This window comes from Chelonoidis abingdonii, chromosome 11, assembly GCF_003597395.2.
Source record: "Chelonoidis abingdonii isolate Lonesome George chromosome 11, CheloAbing_2.0, whole genome shotgun sequence".
In the NCBI taxonomy this organism is placed as follows: Eukaryota; Metazoa; Chordata; order Testudines; family Testudinidae; genus Chelonoidis; species Chelonoidis abingdonii.
Genome location: NC_133779.1, coordinates 43,538,119 through 43,544,118, shown reverse-complemented (window position 1 = coordinate 43,544,118; position 6,000 = coordinate 43,538,119). Strand labels below are relative to the sequence as shown.

Genomic DNA, 6,000 nt, shown 5'->3' with positions numbered 1-6,000 from the left:
TGTGTGTGTGTGTGTGTGTGTGTGTGTGTGTGTGTGTGTTTTTCTTTTCCAGAACTGGTTCATCCATCCACATTTGCAGTGTACAGTATATGCACAATCAGGAAAATAAGTTAGTGAGGAAACAAAGAATGGTTTAATTGTGTTTGACTGTGTAACCCTCACCCTTGTTAAGTACTTATTCTTACAAGCATTGTCACTGACTTTAATGAAGTCAATGGAATTACTTGTGTAAGTACTGACAAGCCTAGACAAAGGTTCCATATTCTAATCTTGATATTAAATATGCATTAACATTTTTGCAAGGGCAATTTCCTGAGCTAAATAATAAATCAGGTAAGAATAGTCTCCTGAGCTAGCACTCCTCACAGATGTACAAATAAACCTTAACTCAGCTCCCCTAGAAACAAATATCTGACTTGACCTCCTTGGTATAAAAGTCAAATCAATTACGAAGTGCATGGAGAAATGTAAAGAGAATGCCAGGAAGCGATTCCAAATGATAAAAAACAGTACAAATTAGGGCTCATCAATACAAAACTTAGTTCACAACAAGCTGGGGTGTAAATCTACCCAGCACTAGCCTGCTGTGCATTGTATTCATGTGGAATCTGCTGCTGTGCACTAAAAGTTCAGTAACTTGCTCTGATCTACCTTGCTTTGAAACAGGAGTAGGCTATGTTCTTGTCTACACAAGAAAAAAAAGCATGCATTAATTCTCCAAGTAGTCCAGGATGGAACTTTTAGTGCATGGTAGGAGGGTCCACATAGATACGTAGGGCTCGCCTATACTCTGAAGTTAATCTGAATGAACGAAAGGTGTGAATTTAACATGAATGAGAGCGTCCACATAGGGGTTTAATGCAGAGTTTACATTAGAGGACCATATTAATATGAACTAGGAACCTTTTAATTCACATCCACAGCATCCACACGGCGTAGCACTTTAGGCAGTGTAGACAAGCCCCAAGTGTTTGTATAGCCCTTTTTTAATGCCCTTGGTGCATATAAAACTATGAATTCCAGACCTTCCTTATTTTCTTAAAGCTCTTTTATCCAAGTACCACACAGATCAAATTTTCCTTAGTTTATGAAATCCAATGGGAAAAAAGATATTTACTATCAGCTACTGCTAAGAAAGATAAAGTAGACTAGAATACCTGGTATTCTCAGATGGTTTGCCCATTCAAAGTCATAACCAGGCCCGCAAGATAAGGTCTATTTTGACTATTAAAATCATTTGTTTGGAATCATCCAGTCCTTTGAATTGTAACTTAATGAGTTCTGTAATACATTCACTCCAGGATCCCCTTATATAAAAATAAGAATTGAGTTCAAGCTCCACGTATTTTAGAGGATATAAAAACATGCTTTATGATACTTAGGTGAGTCCAAGAGACAGTCTTACGCCCTCTCAGAATGCACAATGAATCAGTAGGAGGTGCTGATGACTATTATTCAGTGCACACAACATTAGGAGAAAATTAATGCAGATTATAACAACAGGGGCTGTCTCAGCTAAAAAAATTAATTCCACAACAATATAGTACTGTATTGTATGGTTCAGATTAATCTTATTTTCTTTTTACCGTTGACTATGTAAAAAATGTAAAAATATATTGTCAAAGCTTTAAAATTAACACATTGCAATGTTTACTTATATCAAAATCAAATATTTTAACATGTCACAGTCACTTGCCCTTATTAGCTGTATAGTAAGTTCAAACTTTTAAAAAGTGACGTTTTTTTAGTTATGTGAAGGCAACAAAAAAAGATGATTACAACATTTAATGCAACCTCCATGCAACAGCAGAGGTTGCAAAAAACAACCCCCACCCCCACCTGCTAGACATGTTCTAATACTAATTTGTTTGGAAAGTTTCAAGGAAATAATATAAGTATGAGAAATCTGATCCAAAAGGGAATTTATAAGATGCTAAAAGACACAGGTTAGGATGTAATAGGTTTTATACCCTTAACTACAGAGCTGCTACAGCAACAGGACCATTTTACAATGATTCTACATAAAGAGAACCCTTTTGGTTATGCCATTTGAATTTCAGAAAGTTATAGCATCAGAAACTAGTTCCAATAATTCATTGCCCATTGAAATTTTATTAATATTTTCCATCTGTATTTCCTAGTAAATAGGGTGGAAAAATTACCTAAATATTCTGAAGTTGTTTACAAAAGTATAGAAATATATCGCTGTTTTAGGCATTCTGAGACAGACAATCAAAATCCCTGTAATGACAAGTGATATCTAATACTTCGTGGCGGTCAAAGAAGCTCATCATCTGCACTTAAAAAACCTGAGTACAATCACTGTTCAGGGAGTCTAGACTGAGGCTGAAAAAGACCATGGACCTCCTGCTCTTCAATTCTTTATCAGTGCCAAGGTATGGAAGAAAAAAAATGGATTTGTTTTGTTAGGTTTCTCCTCTGATTCTGCTCAGCCAGTTGGACCTCATGCTGCACTTGAGGAAGCGTGGTCATAGCAAGTTCTTTATATTTCCCATGTTGCACTTCTAGTTAATACAACAAATACTGGATACTGTTTATAAATGTCAACTTCAGGTTTCAGCCTCATGCTGGATATACTGGTCAACCAATATATTTTTAAAAACAAGGCTGATCGAATCAGCAGACTGTCCTCAAGGTAAGTAAATTACACAAAACATGCAAGAATTAGCAGCAGTATTTACTTTTCTTACTTCTAATATGGACCTTCTTTCATGACCTTTGCCAGTTTCAGATTGTCTTTGCACTCCCCTAGTCCCCACCTCATTATATTCATAACACATCCCACTCTTGGCCACATCTGATGGGAGATCTCTCTCTCACATACACTCATGTAAGTCTATTCATTAAAAAAATACAGAACTCTGCATTTGGAGTACTACTGTTATAGATTAAAAATCATCATTTGTTGAGTTCTTCAACAGTCCAGGCTCTACAGACAAGACAATCTTACAAGCAAACACAATTTTATTTTTTAAAATAATTAATTTTGCTACAAACGAAATTGGAATATTTAGGTTTTTGAGATTCAGGCTGTCCTTGACCAAGTCCCCTTAAAAGTGTTGTTTTTAATTTGCTCTCTAACCCCAAATACTGGATACCATCAGCCAAATTCTCCTCAGTTGCACTTGTGCATTTCCATTTAAGTCAGAGGGCTGCAAGGATACACATGAGAGGAGAATTTGGCCCGACAGCTTCTAATACCAAACCTCACTGGGCAGATTTGAAAAGAGAGAGCTTGCTCCATTTTAAGTGGTCTTTTCTTAGCTGTTAGATTTGCTGTTGCAGAAATCACTGTTTGGAATCAATAACTGGAATTGTGGTCCCAGGTCTTGCAACTTATTTGCTCACTAAAACTGTTGTTTCTAAACTGTCTGCTTTAATGTTTTGCATGAAGCTCCATGGTGGTTTCAGAGCACACGTGAAGAGCATTGGGGTTTCTTGTGCTTCATATTTAGCTCAGATCACAAAAGAATGAATCTGCTGCAAAAGGAAGTGTCACTATGAATACTATGGAGTTACTGTTAACTTAGAAGTCTTCAATTTCACTTTATGTATGCTGTTTTATAAAGTTTTTGTATTAAACAAACTGATCTCAAGACAGTTTTAATTTGGTAATTTATTTTGAAGCAACACATGGGAAAGATGGAAGAGGCCTGCTTCTATCCTGCAACACCCTTTATAGGCAGTGGTCACCTTGGATAAATCAATCCCAGTTACCACTTACAGGTGATGGATGCTCTCCAGAGGAGGCTCTTCTTGTGAAGACCCTCCACCTGGCAAATATGCTCCGATTCTGAAAGCTGGTAAATGTTTGCTTTATTGCATTAGGTCTTCCAATGTACTCGTTTCCTTCTTACCACTGCCCTCCAATTCATAATCTTATTTACAATCTTATCATTGGGCCTCAAATGCTTCCCTTTGTAATGCAGCATGTGCTAAATTCTGTATTGATTTATAGATAGTTGCAGTAGGTACTTAAGTAAATGAATACACAGGGTGCACAGCATGTCTTTAGCCCTACATGTGTGCAATTACAAGAACTCAGGCTGGTATGAGAAGCATGGTGCAAGTTTTTATATACTAATACAAACAGACAACCCCTCCCTGCCCCCAAATTCCCAATAAAATTAACAGGACAAACCAAACAATGTTAACAGAAATATTGGTAAACATATGTTGTTAAAGATGACTGAGTAAAGACGACAGTTTCAACTTTGATTCCTTGGAGATTAAATAAATGTACAGTTTTACAATGAAATTCATATTGTAAAATGCCTTTTCAGGTCTGGAAGCAGGAAAATGCAAATAAACATTTGCAGTTCTTTCTTATTATGTTAGTATTTTAGCTAACAGTTTCAGGGAAAAAAGCTTTACAAAAAGCAAAACAGGTCCTATTCTGAAACCACAGCAGTTTCAGCAGTTACCCAAGTGGTGCACCTAAACCACACAGAGGACTCACTTCAGCAAAAAGATGATGAACAAAATGGTTTACCACAGTAAATACTGTTAACTTAATAATGAACTCCACCCATATTAAGCGCTTATCTTAACTTCTTACCCCAAGACCAGCTTTAAGGCAAGTGACATGGATGGTTGTTTAGAGGCAGCACTGAAATTCAGGGTGAATATTTATTCTCAGTACCTTACTGAGGCAGCACTTGTGTAGTGTGCTATTATAGAATTTGGCTTATCAATGAAGCAGTGGGATGGAGTAGCAACACATTTATGCAGAAGTGAAGACCTTGATCTTTTCTGTTAGATTTTGTTAATTGTCCATTTAGGGTCTGAGCCTAACATTTATCTCAGAAATACAAAAACAATAAAAAAAGATATTTTACTGACCAAATAATTATAACAATACATATACACACGCACACAGGGGTAGAGAATTAAGGTTACACATATCACATTAAATTTAGCACAGCCTGATTTAAGTGCGTATATATGCAACTTTAAATGTTCCCAAAGTAGCTTTTTGAGTGGAACTTTCTAGGGTGGAAAAAATAATAAAGAGTAGAAGGTTCACTATCCAGGATTTCAGATTTCTGCTAGTTTGTAGAAAATTGGCAGTAATGAATGCAAAATCCATAATTTAGACACTACTTGCAACAGTGCCTGGATTCCTGTCCCATGCAACTCAGACACGCAAGACGAAGCCCCATTCATGCAAGCCTTGGGGACTGAAGAGTTTGTAAAGTGCATCACAGCATGGCTCCTCCTTAGCACTTTACCAACTGTTCAGTAGTCTGTCCTAACCTGTTTCTAAGCAGCTAAATTATCCACCCAGTCCACAGACGTGGAATGTACCTTTCCTTAGCTGGCCACTTTACAAGCTTATAAAAAAAGGAGTACAAATGTATTACACATTTTCAGTATGTGATCATAACTCAGTAAAACCAAACTATTTTTTTTCAGAACACTCAGACATTTCTCCTCAGGTAGGGCTATTTCCTTGACATATTTCAGACTCTCAACTATTTTGGCTGTAGGGCTGTTCATAAAATGAAAAAAAGTATATATACACCATTTCCCTTCCTCTCCTTGTACTCAAAATTTTTGTAACCACTTTTATTTAAACTTAACAAAACCAAACAGGTACCCCTTTGAAAGACATCAGACTGGAAAAAATTTAACTGGAAAAGTGAAAATTTCCAAAAGTTATGAACCTTTGAAAAGAGGAGGTTAGAATAGAAATCATTATGCAACCTTGACTGTAAGTTGGTACTGCTGTATCATTTTGTTATTATGGGGGAAAATGAACAGGTAAATTATCTTCTGAACAACTTGCTTCATCAGTTAGTACTGAACTATCATCTTCAGTGTAAGAGATCATCAGAAACAACAGAATCAAAACGTGAATGGAATTTCTAGTTTGTGGCTGGGCCAGCTGCTCCACCCATGAGTCATTTATCCTACACAACAAGGGATGCCTGTATTGTAACCTAACTGTCAGGTCTTCTGGAAGTCATGAAAAAAATA

The 6,000-nt window shown here is 36.6% G+C and overlaps 1 protein-coding gene across 6 annotated transcripts in view; it reads right to left on the bottom strand.

Annotated features, from left to right (window-relative positions):
* Positions 1-6,000, bottom strand: part of EPS15L1 (epidermal growth factor receptor pathway substrate 15 like 1) — a 77,684-nt gene that overhangs the window by 9,002 nt on the left and 62,682 nt on the right. The gene's annotated exons all lie outside the window — the stretch shown is intronic.